This window comes from Propithecus coquereli, unplaced genomic scaffold (assembly GCF_000956105.1).
Source record: "Propithecus coquereli isolate 6110/MARCELLA unplaced genomic scaffold, Pcoq_1.0 Scaffold209, whole genome shotgun sequence".
Classification (NCBI taxonomy): domain Eukaryota; kingdom Metazoa; phylum Chordata; class Mammalia; order Primates; family Indriidae; genus Propithecus; species Propithecus coquereli.
Window position 1 is genome coordinate 1,630,639 of NW_012145967.1, and position 18,016 is coordinate 1,648,654.

Here is an 18,016-nt window from a genome sequence, read left to right on the forward strand (position 1 = left end):
AAAGTCAGCTTACACACAGCAGAAGGGGCGGCCTCTTTTGGGTGTAGTAGTTTCCAGACGGATGTGGGCGTGGTTATCAAGACCCTGTCAAAGTTACAGACCGCAGCCAGTAGGACTCTTCACCGTCATACCACCCCCGTGTTGGGGTGGGGTGGGGACTTATCCAAGAGCATAAGCTTGACGAGAGGACGACAGAGGGGGCTTCACAGAATCTGAGAGCTGCAGTGCGGTGCCACAAGAGCTACTGGGAGGCCTGAGCCCCCAGGGCGGCACTGAGGGACGAGAAAGGGCAGACAGAATTGAAGTGGCCTGTGCTTGGGACAGAGAGGATGCACACTGTCTGCTTCTGGCTACCACAGAACATTCTGGAATCATGGCTATCAGCAAAAGATACCTGAGGAAAATGACAAGGACCAGAAGAGACAAGTCATATGTCAAGACCAAAGTGAGAAAGGGAGAGGATGGGAACAGGCCAGGTGGCAACTCCCCCGCAGTCCTGGGAGACACGAAGCACGCCATCCTCCTGCCTCCCTGCTGGTCGCGGTCAGGATTGCCGGGCTTGCCCCGAACGTGTGGCTGGGGCAGCTCTGGGGCAACATGCCCACTGCAGGAGCTATAAGCACTTAGTTTCTCGGTGAGTTGTAGCAGGAAATTGGCAAACGGAACAGTGCACAGGGTTTCTAAATAGTTAATGTGAAAAGAGACTACATACCTATACACACACACACACACACACACACACACGTCTTACATACACACACTCACACACATTCAATCACTGATGTGATTTCTGTTTATAGTGGGGAAACAAGTCACGTCAGTGACTGGGCTAAACATACGCATTTTGCGAGTGAGTAGAAATCTCTAGCGAGTGCGAAAGTTGCTTTGGGTCATCTTGGCCAAGTTGCTGCCTAGCATGTGTGTGCCCTTCCTGCGCCTAGATCAATACAAATATGCATACCCCTGTATGCATTACGCAGGGAAGTGGGACAGTTTGACAACCCCTTGCTGAGACACAGCAGCTCACAGCCCTTGGAAGGGCCTGCATAGCCCAGCGCAGGCCTGGCGGTCGACAAACAAGAACACAGCAGCCCGGAAAATGCAGATGCTTCGGAGATGTTCGCTTGACAGACTGAAGCCTGTTTGTCACATGGGCTGTCACCTATCAGAGTTTTAGATAGGAGCCTTCTATAGGATGTTTCGTAACCTGCTGGCTCACAACAGCCCCAGTGGGATGGAACCGGAGCAGAGCAGGCGAGAAGCGGGCTGCGAGATGGAGGACAGGGCCCTGCTATTCCTCCTCTGAATGGGTTTTGTGCCTCCTGCATTGCCATGCTTGAACACACAACGAGGGAACGGAGATGCCTGCTCTGTAAGGGCTGTGTCACTCAAGGGCGGGCAATTAATCACGGCAAAGTTGAGAAGAGAGCTGGAGAGAAAGAAGCAGGTTCTCCGGCGGTGGAGGCTGGACACTTGGGAAAGCGCCTGGGAGATGCAGGGAGCTCACCTAATGCTGTCCCTGGTGCACCTGGTTGGCCTTGTCCCTCCGCCACACCAGATGCCAACCGATGGCTGATGGCTGAACTTAGTTCTCCCCTTTTGGTAAGGGACGCGGACCCAGTTCCACATGCTGCATGAGACGAGGCGCTCCTGTGCTGGAAATCACGCAGCGGTACGCACTTTACAGAGCTCTCTGGACAAGGCTGCTGCTTTGATTCCCACCCATCGCCTCCTCCAGGTGGCACACAGTCCTTCACTGCCCCTTCAGTCCAGTGGGAACAGGGGAGAGAATAATTACTACAGGCATGCCTTGCTCTACGCAGTGGTGCGGTTCTGACAACCTATGCGAAAAGGAAGTTTGCAGATGGGTTTTATTTTAGAGGCCCGAGGAGAGCGGGCTATTTTAAAGAATCCTGATACAAGAGCAAAGAGTTGTGTTGTGATAGGATGGCTCACTCTCTACTCCCTAATTTATTTGTTTTATAAGCTTGGTATTTTGCATATTAAGCTGTTCTTCCCTTTTGTATATTACTCACATACTGCTGAGTCATCGAAGGACATGAAGCAGAAAGTGAGATTGTGGATGTAAGTTTTCACAGGATCAAATTTTATTTAACTAAGGAGAAGAGCCCTGTTAATAGGTAAAGTGGCTGTACTACAGTGTGTGGCATTTTCGGACATTTGTAGCAGTCACCCTCTGTTAGGTGGGGGTGGCAACATTACCAGCCATGGCAAGCTGTGGATGGTGCACATGAGCTGCTGCTGAAAACTCGTCTGGGTTGGTTACTGAGACTGTCACCACCAGGTTGCCATGCGGTGGTGGCTATGCCAATAGATAGCAGGAATGGCTGGCAGTACCCGGTTGTATACTATTTACAAAAAGGCAGCAATAATTTTTCTTGGTTAATGCCTTCCCACACTGACCCTGGGTCTGCCCATGTCATCTGCGTTGGCTAAGACATAGCAAATGTGGCAGACACAGAAGCTTGAAACTGTCTTGTGTTTTGTAGCTTGTCCTTTCATGTTGCTCTGGTGACGCCTGTGACCACCACCAGGAGAAGGAGCCCAGGCCAGCCTGGGGTATAAAGAAAGACCTATGAACAAGTCACCTTTATTGCCCCAGCGGATGTCCTCAACCACCAAGTGAGAAAAGCCATCCCAGAGCTGGGAGCCTCGGCTGGGCCCAGCAGCTGATCATGGCAACCAATCTAACCATCCGGGCAACTCACCAGCACTTAAGAAAAATGAGAAATGTTTGTTGTTTAAAGCTGCAGTTTTTGTGTGATTTGTTAGGCAGCAAAGCTAATTGATACACAAGTTAAGAACAGTGAGTTCTTAACAGTGAGTGTTTTGTATGGGGCGGGGCTTGCTGTCTGGATGACTTAGTTAAGGCTTATCCTGCTTGGGCACCAAAGCCATGTAACCCACTGATAAATTGATTATATAATGGGAAATTTGGAAACCAAAGAATTAATTTAGAAAAGCTTACATAGGACTATGGTTGAATTATACAGAGGTTTATTAAATAGCTAAGCTAGCTGCATATAAATAATTAAAATGTTCATCACAGGTGTAATGCTATCTCACAAGGAGGTGAGCAAATTCTTGCAGCTGTGGATAGCTGCAGGCAAAGTCTCAGAGTCGATCCTGTTCTGCACAGGCTTCTCCCTGGGCTCCAAATTCGTCCCTGCAGGCTGGTCATCATCTCATGTGTGCTAATTTAAGTCAAATCTATATTGTTTCGGCGATTTTCCTTTCAAAGCTGCTGCTGCTACTGTTATGCTGTTATTATTATTTTATCTTTCAGCTCTTCCTGTATATTTTCATTTGCTTATCTGCACATTGCATGGCACGGTGGGTGTGAGGCATTTGTTTCAATTTTGCTAGAAAATGTAATTTTACTTTAATCTGCTGAACTGTACACTTGATGCATAGCACTGGGCCGCGCTGGCCACAGCTTCCCTGAGCTTCACTGACAATGAGCCACACTCACCTGGGTGACCTTCCTGTGGGCAATTTGCAACCACTTCTCAGTGCTGTAATCTCTCTTCAGTCACCTGTCCCCTAAACTTAGGTTTTGGAACTCGAAGGGACTCTGCTCTGGGTGTGTGGTTGGCCATCTTCCTGGTCATATGCTGTTCTGATTGTGTGACCACGTTAGCCATTCTGACTGAACCAACTACTGGCCAACTTGACCCCTTCAGGGACAGCGTTAGCTATATACTGACGGCTACACCCCCACCTTCTCTTCCCTCTCTCAGATTCAATGATTTCTCCCGTCACTACAGATGGATAATTTTGCATTCTCATCTTAGCCCACTGGGCTGTGTTTCTTGCCCTCTTTGTTTCCGACGAGGCCAGTAATATCCCCAATGACCCCATGATGATGCTGATTTTATATGTCAATCTGACGGGGGGGCTCAGACATTTGGTGAAACATTATTCTGGTTATGCCTGTGAGGGAGTTTTGGGATAAGATTAACATTTAAATCGGTAGATTAAGTAAAGCAGATTGCCCTCCCTGTTGTGGGTGGGCGTCTTAGTCTGTTTTTGTGTGGCTATAAAGGCATACCCAAGGCTGGGCAATTCATAAAGAAAAGAGGTTTATTAGGCTCACAGTTCTGCAGGCTGTACAAGAAGTCTGGCGCCAGCATCTGCTTCTGGTGAGGGCCTCAGGGAGCACCCACCCATGGCGGGAGGTGAAGGAACGCTGGCATGTACAGATCATGTGGTGGGAAGCAAGATGGAGGGCATGGAGGTGCTGGGCTCTTCCTAACAGCCAGACCTCCGGCAGGAACTAACAGAGGGAGAAAAGAACTCACTCATTAAGAGGAGGCCAGGACAGAAGGCACCAAGCCGCTCATGAGGGATCCGGCCCCAGGACCCAAACACCTGCCACCAGGCCCCACCTCCAACATCGGAAATCAAATTCCGACACGAGACTGGGCAGGGCCAAACAGACCATATCCAAACCATAGCAGAGCCTCATCCAATCCATCCAGGACCTGAATAGGACAGAAACGCTGAGGCCAGAGGGACTCTGCTCCCGCTGGGACGTTGCTTTTTTCCAGCCTTTGGATTCAGACTGAAACATCAGCTCTTCTTGTGTCTTGAGGCTGCTGCCTTTTGGACTGGAAATGCACCAGCCACTCCCTGGCTCTCGAGCCTTCCGTCTGGAGACTGGAGTCGCACATCAGCTCTCCGGGGTCTCCAGCTTGCCAACTGAAGGTCTTGGGACTCCTTAGGCCCTATAATCATATCATGTGAGCCAGTTCCTTATAATTAATCTTTCTCTCCCCTCCCTCGTTCTATACACACACACACACACACACACACACACACACACACAGAGACACACACCCCATACTGGTTTTGTTTCTTTGAAGACTCCTAACTAATACATGTTTCTGTGGAAACTGTCCCAGGAGAAAACAACAGAACTTTTTCTCATTTTTTTTTCCTTTTCCTTTTTGAAAAATGTTCTCCTCCTCTAATAGTTGTAGAATAAAGCACCAACGGTCATGCTTAACGTGCATCCCCCTCGTCATACACTCAGATTATTACTGTTCTAGAAGAAACTGTCAACTAATATTCTTGAATTCTTTCATCTTTTTCTGACCTAGGGTAGTGAATTTTACTGAATTTGACTTGTGAAGATAGAAACCTGGAAATGGGCAGTCCTCCCATGAGCTACTTGATGGAATTGCGGGGAACACACAACGCTGCTTCGGGAGGAAGGGTGGGAGGGGGATGAGTAGGGAGGTGTGTGGGACGAGAAGCGAGTGCCGTGGAGGGGAAGCTTAGCCTGACTATTCTGGGTTGTGTTCTAGGGGAAAACAAATTTAATTCAGGGTAATATTTGCAGTGAACACTTAGTGATGCCACCAAATTGGGCCTTGGGTGACTTAAGAATAGAAAAACAATTTAAACTGAGAATCATAAAGGCTGGCTGTATGCTACAGGCGGGATGAGCTATGCTCCGTAGGTGCCAAGGGAGCTGGGAGAACTCGCTCCCGGCTATTTGGGACTGAAGAGAGGGAGAAATAGACAGGACGTTCTGGACAGCTGTCCACGGTAGCTATAGGAGGAAAACCATGCCAAACCCACTTGGATAATATGAGGCTGTGTCCCTGTGATTTCCTCGTTTACATGTAATTCTACTCCGAGCTTCTCTGCCACTCGGCTACCATAGCCCATGTCTCTCTTTACCGACTATGTTATGCTGGAAAGGAAAGTGTGAGGATCAACCCCAGAGTCCAGCAGGGAGAAGCCATGGTGACAGCGTGAGGGGTGAGCTCAGCTTTGGAGGAAGACTGGTCACCCGGGGCCTTGTGAACAGGTTACAAGAGCAGCCGTATCTCAATTGCGGCCAACGATTGTTTGATATTAGATTTGCCACAAGGTGCGTACTGCTTCAGGGTCTGCAAAGAGAAGGGCGTTCGGGGGAACAGACTTGCCCTTTCTGCACACTGGGGGTTTCCTGGCCACAGGGACGACAGCAAGAGGAGCAAAGACTTTTTAGAACTGGACTCTCTATGCTGGACTTGTATTTTCTGCTCACATCTGCCAATTACCGAGCTGCCTCATGTTTGGGTCCAATATGGAAATACAGGGATATCCCACTACTAACAGATGTCAGATCGGGAGCCGTCTGCAGCCAGAGCTTTGCTTCAAGCCCTGCCATGGTCCCCACCTCCAGCGGCACCTCTGTGTTTGTGTCATAGAGCGAGCAGCCACGTGTGACACAAAGAGCTTTGCTGTGGGGCCTCCTGAGAGTGCTTCAGGAACCTGGGGCGGAAGGGAGCCTCTGACAGGGTGACCAGTGACAGCCATGAGTGCCTTCAGGCTAGGCTTACCCCTGACAAGCTGGTCACACCTCTGCCCCAGCAAAGGGGTTTGCCTCGCCCTGGACAGTGAGCCCCAGAGGGAGTTTCTCTTACTGCCTGGTGTGTAAGACAACGTAAGTGCATAGGAAGAGAAAAGTGTTCTGAAAGTACAACAGGAAAAGGGAAAAAAAAACACTCTTCCCAGAGTTCATCTGTAAACAAGGAGAGTTTTCCAGCAGGTTACAGTGATACGATAAATTAAAGTTGAGAGACATAGCTAGTATTCAAAACTCAAATTGTTCTCATCAAGTTTAGCAACACCTCCACTGGGAAAAAGATTTTGATACTTATTTACTGTCTTCAGTTGATTCAATCCTTTAACATTTTGGACACTGTCAATCACTCCACTCTTTTTGAAACTCATCTTTTAAGTAAATTTTTAACAAGTATAATACATATACATATATACATATATATATAGAAAAGTGCACAAATCCAAAGTGTGGACATAAATTAGTTTTCATGAAGTCAAAATACCCGCGCAACCACTACCAAAGAAATAAGACATTACAGCACCACAGAATTCCCTTCCTATCCATTCCCATTCACCTACCAGGTCTCCAGAGGTAACCACTCGCTTGACCGAAAACACCATCTGTTTGTTTTGCCTGTTTGGGTGCTCTACATAAATTGAATCATGTATTGTGTATTCTTTTGCATATGGATCAATATCATGTCTGTAGGATTCATCCTTATTCTGCATGTAGCAGATTTTGTTTATTCTCATTGTTTGTGTGCTATTCCATTCTACAGATATATCATAATTTATTTAAGCATTGCAGTGTTAATAGATACTTGGGTTATTTACAGTTTATGTCGACTGCGAATAGTGCTGTTATGAAAGCTATCTTACCTGTCTTCTGGAGCCTATATATACACATTTCTGTTGGGCATTTACATAGGAGTGGAATTTCTGGGTCGTATGTTCACCTTCAGTATACACTATGAAACAGTTTTCCAATGTGTTTGTAACAATTTACACTCTGACAATTAGCATGTAATAATTCCAGTTGCTCCATCTCTTCAACAGCACTTGGTATTGTTCTTTTCAATATAAGACATTGAAAATATGACTTAGATTCTTTTTAAGTCATATTTCCCTGATTTATAATGAAACTGAGCACTTTCTATATGATTATTGCTATTGAGATATATCATCTTGTGAAAGCCTTGTTCAAACCTTTCGCTCACTTTTTAAATTGAGATTTTGTCTTTTTCTTATTGATTTAAAGGTATTATGTACATATTCTGGAAATAAATTTCTACAGTTAAATATATTGTAAATATTCCCTTCCACTCTGTGGTTTTAGTTTTTACTTTCTCAAGTGTGAAAACAGAAGTTCTTAATTTTAGCATAGTCATTTTTCTCTAGATTAGTATTATTTATGTCCTTTTAAAAATCTACATAAATCCAGGTAATATAGATAATGTTCTTACTATCTTCTAGAAGACTTACTTTGCATTATATTTCTTCTACATTAGGAACTAAAATCCATCTGAAAATTTACTTCTGTACATGGTGTAAGGTGGAGAGTAAACCTCATTTTTTCAAACATTAATATTAAATTCATTTGGCACCATTGATTAGAAAGAGCATCCTTTCTTTGCCACGGTATCACCTTTTTCATAAGCCCAGTGATTCTATCTGTGTGGATTTATTTCTGGGCTCTCTGTCTAGTCACTGCATGTGCTACCCTTTCTGCATTAGTGTAGCTTTGTAGCTTGCAACACAAGAGTCATGATATTCAGCAATTCAAGTCCCCAACATAGTTCTTTCTCACTTCTGGGGTCTGGCTCTTCGAAGGTGCTGACTGAGGCTAGGAATATCACAGAGGCCCCCAAAATATTTATTCAATGAATGGATATGTGAATGAATGTCGGTAACAGGGAGGGAGGGTAACTGATGCAGAGTTCAATAAAAGAAACATTTCCAAGTGATAAATTAGATTCAAGGACTAGAGGAGGAGGAATCGCCAATGCGCTACGTTTCTAGACTCAAATGGTGGTGCCCCTGACAGCAGAGCGAGCTCTTGGGAGCAGACTGGAGGCACATGGGATGGGGACAGTTAGGAGGAGGGTGGAGGCAGGGCGGGAGTTCTGCTCTCAGTTAGATAACAGTGGTGATACAAGACAGTCCAGGTCAGACTCATGGTAGACTCCTAAAAATACGGGGTATGGATGAGAGGTCTGGACCGGAGGAGGGAAGGATGTCAAGTTCCCTTCCAGTCTGAAGATTACAGAGTGTGCCAATTTCATAAGTTTATATAGATATGCCAGAGTGGCATTTGTGGATATAGCAAGAGAAATATGGATCAAATGGAAACAAGAAGTAGAACTTGAAAGTTCTACCTTCTGAAAAGTCCAGATAGGACTTAAGTCCCCTCTTATGTTCAAAGAAATTTTGAATAAAGAATCAGAAGATGTTTGTTGATTTTTCTGAAAGGAAACTCTCAGAGAGCTCTTTCTTACTCACCTTCCTGGGTCCCTCATAATCCCAGGACCAGAAAGCACGGTAATAGGAAATACATTTTGTTTTAATAAAAGAAATCCCCTTTATTGGTTCCTCAATACTCGCTATATAGCTTCTTGGCTATTTTTAAGGTCCTGATTAATCCATAATCCTGATCACTTGCCCTGCTGCCTATCTACATATTGGTAAAATACATAATTAAGTACCAGAATAGGCATTTTGGCTGTAAATCTCACCCACATAGCATGGTGAGCATTCTGTTTAGAAACTTACTGAACCACACAAATCTCTTTAGAAATCCATGATTTCCTATTGTGAGTCTGGGGGAAATATTCTAGACGTCTCAGTGGTAGCTCAGGACTGCACTCCTCTCTTTCTGGGAGATGGCAGAGCGGAGCTCTGAGTACTTGTGGTTTCGGCTGAGACACTTACATGAATTATAGCACTGTGTTCCAGGAGCCCTTTAGCATCTTAGGGCCTGTAATAGATGTTTCTAATTCTCATGAAAATATTGAACAAACATCAGGGAAAGATGTTTTACAACCTGAAGCTAATGCGGAGGGTCATTAACATTGTTATTAGAGACAATCAAGATGATTTAGCCAAGACCTTTGACAAGGGTACACACCTGTCTGTGAATAACAGGCGGCTGTTTATTACCCAAGCTATTCATTAGACCAAGGATAAGGACGAGATGGAGTGTCTACTCCAGAGAGTGTCTAAATGGTGCAAGCATGAGCTGAGATGCTGTGGTGACTCCATCATAGATCCTAGTTCAGCCTGTGGACACACGCACATGACACTGTCCTCGGTTTCCCTGATTGTCCTAATCCCCCAAACCTGAATCTCGTCTTCTCCCAGAATTCTACTTAGAGTGGACTCTAAGAACAGCTTACATCACTTCTACTCTCGTGATGCGTCCTTCCCACTATTTGGCCACTTGGAGCACGTGAAATTTATACCTTTCTCTGTTTCATTATCGCCATTGCCAAGTTACTTCTTCTTCATTGTTGGGATCGTGTATCTACCACAGGAATAACCTGAGTCTCAGGCTGAACTTTGGTAAAGAGAGTGAGAAATTACCACGCAGTATTGTTTTTTATTAAAAAGAAAAATAATACTTATTCAGAAGCATATGAAATGGCCAATTTACCTTAATTAACTACCTTAAGAACAAATCAAACAATACCACAATATTTGATGAACAGCCAAGGAAAACACGCATGAGCTGCGCATTGTCTTTGTTAATTAACTTGTAACCCATTTCCCTGTCTCTCAAGCCTGCTCACAGCGGGGCTTTCTGTAAAGCCATTTATGCGCTCTGGAGCTGTGTGGCGGGATTCCATTGTCCCCTACTCCATCGCTCACACATCTCATTCACAGTGGAGATGTTCATAGTCAATGTCCTCGTCTCTTTTTCTTACTGCCCGGACGGTTTCTCCATTCTTATAACGTCGCGGCTCATTGTTGAGGGTGTCTTCCCATTTCTTGGTGGTTGGATGATTATAAATACCAATCATTGTAACCTACACTAATGCCTTTTGAGTTCTTATTATATGTTAAGTACATTTCCAAATGCTTTAAATGCATTATATAATTTAATACTCACAGGGACTTGACTCCTAGCTTTTGGATGAAGATACTGAGGCTGGTGTCAGTGACAAACTGGCTGTCCCCACAGGATGTGGATGGCACAGCCGGAGTGGAGGCACACCCAGTCTCTTCTCTAACTCTCCCGACTGCAGTGAGACTGTAGTAAACCTTCAAACTTTGACGTGCCCGCAAATCACGCATGAATTTTGTTACAATGCAGATTCTGATGCTGGGATCTGGAATCGGGCCAAGAGTCTACATTTTTAACACACTCCATGGGGAAGGGGGAGGTAGCTGTCCTGGATCACCGGTGAGTGGCCAAGGTGGAATCTTTTCTTCTCTGAGGAACAGGGTAGGGGCACGGAGGGTAGGATAATTTGCCTCACATCATATAAAATCTGAGAGTTTCTCTCCAGCCCTGTCCTATTGCATTTTCTGAATCCCAACAGGGAAAATAAATTCAGTCTTTTGTTGCTCTCTGCTGCCATTTCAACGGGCTGCCCCCGTGGACAGTGCCGGGAGGGCTCTCTCTATTCCAGAGGGTCCAGGGCCGCGTTGCCCCTCTGTTTTTCAGCAAACACCCCTGCAGGACGAGCTGCCATTGGGCAAGCGTAGAACTTTTGATCTTCTTAGAAAGTCACTCTATTGTTTGCTTCAAAAATGCCCCGAGGCTGCCAGTTTCCCCAGTTGAGGCTTTAAACATATGATGGCCATTTATCTATTTTCAGTTCTTTCAAATTCCTTCTCATTCTTGTGATTTGGGACAGGGGAGAGGGCAGCACCTGAATGGCCGCTACTCACCATTCATTATCCAATAGATCTCTATTAAGCCACAGAGTTTTTCTCCAATTGTTTCTTTCCTTCTAGGGATAAAGACCTCCTTTCACCCACTATGTCTCTGATCATTCCTCTGCCCTTTTCTAAAACTTCACTTTGTTGGTTCTGCTTTCTTTGAGGCAAAGATGATCAAAGCAGCTCTAAGCATGCCGGCAATCTTTACAATAAATAGCATTTTCTGGGTTATTTTTCATTCCCATTTTAATGCAGCTCACTCACCTTGCTTGTTCTTCAAACTGTCCCTGTGCATTTTCTATGGCTTTATATCAAACACAAAAGTCACTTCGGTTTACATCAGAGTACTTACCCCATCCCAAATCCACCTTAACTTGATTTTGTGATTGAAAAGATTCAGCACATTGTATTCTCCATAATGATTTCCTTTTCCTTTTCCCCCCTTTTTTGGGGGAGGGGAGAGTTTCTTGGGAACATAGTGGTCTGCCATGGCCAGCAGTAAATCTGAGTGGAATCAGGTATTTAAGAGATTTTCAAGCTTCATCAAATCATAGACGTTGCCCTTGACAACATGGTGCTTCCACAGCCCACACCATGTCTCGCTATCTAGACCTTTCCAATGGATAATCCATCACCTACTGGTTGCATCTGTTTCTGCTTTTTCAATTCCAACTTACCTTTCTACTAGTACAACAATTTGCCATGGAAGGAGCCATTCCTATTAATAGCTAAGATTTACTGAGCATTTATTATGTGCCAGGCACATTTCAAACATATTACACGTTAACTTATTTAGTACTCCCTGCAACTCAACTTGTTAGTAGGTTCTATTATTATTCTACTTCACAAATGAAGAATTTAAGGCTCAGAGAATCTCAGAAATGGGGCTGTGGCTACATACTAGTAAGTGGAGGAGGTAGGATTCAATCTAGGCACTCAGGTCTAGACCCTGATGCTTTGAACATCAATTCCCTGCTTCTAGTGTAACAGGCAGCACATCGAGTGCTTTATATATATTATCTAAATTTCACTAATAGCATGCCCCATTTGAAGAACTCCATGTTTCCATCCCTCATTCAAAACAAACTATATCAAAATGAACTATATCTCAGTCTATTACAAAGATCTTACTAATTAAAATAAAGGGGCAAGTGAAGCTCAGAGACTCCAGCTGCAAATCATGAGGGCAATGCCATGCTTGTCACACTTTATCCTGATGGGTTTGCCTTTTTGAGCTTCCATAGTAGACAGTGAGCATGTTGAGGACAAGGGTCATGTTTTCGCCATGAATCAAATCCGTACTGGTCCCTGAGAAAAGTCATTGTACTCTTCTCTCAGTGGTTCAGGGATCGATTCAAAGCCACACTGAATCTGAGAGGGGGTGAGTGTGGAAAGTTGCATGTGGGAACCCTCACTGAGTGACTTCCCTCACTGCCAGGCCTCTGGAAGTTTGCTCCGCGTTCATCCTGATTTCTCTAAATTCTTTCTCTTCTCACTCACTTTGAATGATCCTTTTCCTGTTTTGTGCCTGGCAAATTTTGCAGCTTCCTCTGATCGAACATTGTTGTCCTCAGAGGAGAGAAAGACAAATCCTGGTTGCTATGTAACTGTTGACTGTACCAAGTTGGGGGCTGAACTCATTTTCCCTCAGAATCCCTCTTATGACTATAATTCAATACACTGCCACCATAAGGACTTAAAGACCCTCATTTCTTCATCCAAGAAATCGATTCCATTGACTTTGCTTCTTGTGACTTAGTACCCTGGCCGCGGAGAGGTCCTTCCCACATGGCTCTATATTCTGAAGCTCTTGTGGGTGATGAGGAATGGAGGCAGACCCAAATAAACCAGCGAAAATCCCTGGTGGGATTACCTCGGTTTACGCTTTCATGCCCCTGACATGTCCCTCAGTGTTCAGAGAGGACAGTACTTACCTTGCAACACTGTCAGTTAATGAGACTGCTCAAGTAACATGCCGGACATAATGCGCAGACGTAACAATCATCTTAGCAAGTGTTGAGTTCCCCTCTCATTGCTCCTTTAATTTTATCTCCCATCTCTATTTCATCTTCACCCTATGCTCTGGGCGGAGAGAAGGGAAATCATTATGCTAGTGCACAGAAAGCAAAACCGAACAGTTCAAACCACAGGCCCAGTACCTGGCTCAATAACGACTGATCAGAGCAGCTTTTATAGGAGTAAAGTACCTCATTCTCCATTGTGGGGAGTTGAGTACTAAGAATCCAGACGCAAATACATCACATCAAAGAGCATTTAATATAAAAAGTGACAATAATAATGACACTTGCATCCATGTAGTGAATTCATTGACTGGCCTTGCCATACAGAACATGTTTACAAATCTTCTTCCAAACCCACATCAGCTGAGTGCTGTTGCCTTGGCACAGTGCAAAGTTGAATCAGTAGGAAATGTTTCAGTTACAAGTAACAGGGGTTTATTTTTACTGTAACAAAGATGTGTGGTAGGCAGTGGCTCATGTTGATTTAGCAGCTCAGGGATGTCAGGGCTCAAGGTCGGCATGTCTGAAATTCTATTGACCTTCTCCTCATGGTCATAAGACAGCTACAGCAGTGCCAGGAATCGGGTCCTGCATTCCACTTAGGAAACATGGCACAGACAGGATATTCTTTTTATCAGGGAGGAAAATGTTCTCTGCTTACATCTCATTGCTTAATATGGGACCAATGCCCACCCCTGGGTTAGGGGCCAAGCCTTCCTAAGATCAAAGGACCCCCTCTGATTTCTCAACAAATGTGAGTTGAGGTTCTGCCTGTTAGCAAGGAGAACTAGCTGTTGAGAAGGCAGTTAACGGGCTTGACAAAAAAGGACACTGGCCTAGAAGTAAAGCAAACAAGGAAGTCACATCTCTTTCTTCCATTTGCTAACTGAGGCACAATGTAAAGAAAGCTCCTTATGCCTCTGCTTTCTTACCTGTAAATTAGGGGTGATAATAGCCCAGTCCTCTAACAGAGACGGAGTGAGGAAATACGCTTGTGCAGAAATGTTTTGAAAATTGTAAAGTACTGTAAAAAAGCAAATTATTATATTTAGGGCATTTTTTTTTCACTTGGGGGAAACATTTAAAAAGCATAAAAATCTCTCTTCCTAATATAACTCATAACCAGGTAGGAAACCCAGGCTATTCATATGCAAAATTTGAAGTAATCTAAGGTTTAACTATCAACTCAAGACAACAATGGCAACGTTATTACAAGCACTGTAAAGAGACAGTAAAATGTAATGGTTAAGACTAAGAGATTCATGGTTACACGCACCCGAGCCGAAGCCCCACTTCCAGTACAGCTTAGTTGTACGATCTCGAGCAATGCACTTACCTTCTGCGTCTCACTTTTCTCATCTATAAAACAGAATTAATTCCTCCCTCACGATGCTTTTGAGGTGTTAAATCACATGAAATATATACAAAATACTTAGCACATTGTCTAGCGTGAGAGATGAACTGAATAAATGTTCATTAACAAATAGCAGTTACAACATTATATGATTCGCTAGAAATTTCTCTTCCCTCCAACCCTTCCTCCATCCCTTCCAGAGACAGGTGTCCCTGTGTTCCCGGGCAGTGACTGTCTTTTGACATATCGAACATGTCCTGAGTGATCTCAGCCCTCACACAAGTTGCCCCAAGCTCCACATTAACCTTTTCCCAGGATGGTTATTGACAATTTACTCCTAGTCTTTGCCTCCTGTCTCTTGATGAGTTTCGGATGTGCAATGAGACTGTGCTTCTGGCCCTGAGGTTGCAAGTTAGCTCATTCCTCTCTTTGCCTCAATCGTGGCCCCTTCCTACGTCGAGTGAGTGAAAAGTCCCAAGCTGGATTCTCAGCTGGCCTGGAGGACAGCAGGGAATAAGACGTGGCGAAATGACAGGAGTTTTATCAGAAGAAGGGAGACCCTCAGGCATGGTCCATTTTTCCTGTGTCCAGCTTCTGTTATACCTGCATGAATACGGCTCAGAACTTTGGGAGAAAAGGAAGAAGGTGGCCAATGGCCTTAGAGATTTGGGGCATAATTCTTTCCATCTTAAAAAAAATGTTTGCCATGTGAAGGCTGTCGTTGAGAGACTAGTCTGGGGCTGTTTTTCTTCATTGGAAATACAAATAAGACCTGAACTGCTACAGGCACACGTAATTCGAGTTAGAATTGTAGGAGGCCTGGACCACAGAACAGGGGATTTTAACCCTGGACGGGTTAAAAAAAGGCGGGGGGTGGAGGGGAGGCCGTGCAGATGCCTTCTTTGATATAAAACAACAGGTGAGTTTTAGGTAATGTCAGTTGCTGTCTATCTCAGCATCTCTCAGCTGTAGCCACTTGTGCTTCCTCACCCGAACGCCTTCCTCCCTCCCGCCTCCTAAGCCATGCCTGGCCAGAGACTGCAGTGGGAAGGTGAGCTCAGACTTGTGGGCTGGTGGGTGCGGAAACTTTGCAGTGATGGGCTTGGGATAGGCCTGTACCCACCAACGCTCACCAAATCGCAGCCTTCTCTCCCTCTTCCCAATAATCCTTGCACGCTATTCAGTCTGGAGGGCGAGTTTCCTGCCTTTCCACTTGGACCTAATGTCTTTTTCAGAACCAGGATCTGTTTAACTGGGATTTGCACCGGCCCTTTTTTACCAACCTCCTCCAGCAAAGGCTGAAAATGGACCTCTATTCCTCAGCCCCGGGCTGGGTCCTACCGCGAGTGGGTGATCCTTGGGCCAGACACTGTGGCCACCCTCAGCATGGACCAGTCTGAGCCTCGGCAGGACTGCTAACTGCCCAGCGACCAGAGTCACAGTAGCTTCTTCCTCTCAGCCTCCTCTCTGCCGTCCTCTTCCCCAAAGGCCCAACTGAAGGCTGAGCTTGCTCTGTGGCTGATCCACCTGAAACATGAAAAATGACATCTTTCTGCATGAGCTTTCAGTCACCATCAGACCCAAGCTTTCCACGACACCCCGGGCTGTCACACCCGAGGGATATGCAGCGATGGCCACATGCACAGGTGCTGGAACAGACATATTTAGGTTCAAATCCTCGCTGTGCACCTACTAACTGTGTGTCTTTAGGCAGGTCACTTCCTTCTCTGAGGCCCCGGTTCCTCATCACAGATGACGTAACGAAACCTACCTTCACGATGAGGTAATGCATGGAACACTCAGAACAGTGCCTGGCATACAGCAAGTGACAATACAAAGGCTCACAGTATTACGATAGCTCATTCAGGAAGGTAAACCTTTTAATTTTGAATCCTGTACCTTCAAATAGTGATAGTGGACTGCAATTTAAAACATAATTTTATACCCTCAAGTAAACATAGTTGCATTATGAAGCAGAGTACAACATTTATATAAATCGTTAAGATAAAACAGGTGACTTCCCAAAACTTTCCTTTTGTTCTGTGTTGCTTTGGGCTCCCCCTCTGACAGCCTGAGGGTAGAAGCTCTTTTCTCTGCTATTCAAGAAATTCAAAAAACTGCAGGAAAAAAAAAAAACTCAAGTCTGAAAGGGAAGAATGCAGGAAACACACTTGCAGGGAGCAGACCAGGTGTCAGCCACGGATGGCTAAGAAGGAGGTTCAGACTATTCCTGCTCTTCTACAGTAGACATTCACCCCTATTTCCTCCCTCACCTCTGTCCAACCCTTCCTACCAAACATGCTCCCTTCAGGGCTGTAGAGAAAACATTACTGGAGTTGTTATCTGGAGGAAAGCCTGGTTTGGAAACTTCTTGAACAGGGGACAAGTTTCTCAAATTCTTTAGACCCCAGTATCCTCCTGCAGAAAATGGGGTTTCTAAGACTCACCCCATTGTGTTGTGGAATTAGACACACATCTCTAAGCTGCCTTCCACATTTCGCAGCCCTTCCCAGATCAGTGCATCTGCCCCTGCCCTCAGCCACCTCCTCGCCCGACCCAGGAGCCACTGTCCCTCCTGCTGGGGTCCCGCCCACCTGCACTAAACACAGCGCAGCCAGAACACCTTTGAGGAACTGAATGAGCTTCATGGTATCCGCCTCATACAGCCCTCTGACGGCTTTACATCATGCTTGGGACAAAATCCAAACTCCTGCCTCTCCCCATCTCCCACCCTTCTCCCCGGGAGCACGCTCCACCCCTTTGTATTCCAGACCCGTTCCTGTCCTAGGGACTCCGGCTGCCGGCCCTTCGGCCCAGCGGCCCTCTCCTCAGATCCCCTCAAGGCTGATCTGTTCACATCCTTCAAGTCCCAGATGAAATGCCACTTCCTGGGCGCGACAGAGAGCGATGCAGAGCCCCTGAACTGGAGCTTCTAGCTGGTTCCCCTCCTCCTGGTCTTGTTCTTTCAAATCCAGCCTCCACAAGGCTGCAGAGAAGGAGAGCTAACGCGTGACTGGATCATGCCTCTGCTTAAATCTCCTGCTCCCTCCCATGACCTGGAGGATAAAGTTCAAGCTCCTGAATGTGGCCAGTAAGACCTGCCACGATGCCCATCTCCCCTGCGACCACCAGGACACAGTTTATGCCGATCACCCAGTCCACTTCACTTTCACTCTGTCACACCCCACCTCTGTATGCCCATCACTCTCTGGGCCTTACCTACTGTGCCCCTCTGCTCGGTGTCATTGCTTGATGTCCTTGTGACCCTAGGGTCTCCTTAGACCGTGCTCCCCCCATCTCTGCACTCCCCGAGATGCATGGTGCACCCCTATAGGTTATGTAATGTCCCGTGAATGAGCAAGTAAATAAATGAGTCTGTGATTCGCTGGTAATCTATTTC

General features: G+C 45.6%; 1 pseudogene; it reads left to right on the forward strand.

Annotated features, from left to right (window-relative positions):
• The window catches only part of LOC105810313, a 189,935-nt pseudogene extending 172,383 nt beyond the window's left edge, over positions 1-17,552 (forward strand).
• The last annotated feature ends 464 nt before the right edge of the window (positions 17,553-18,016 follow it).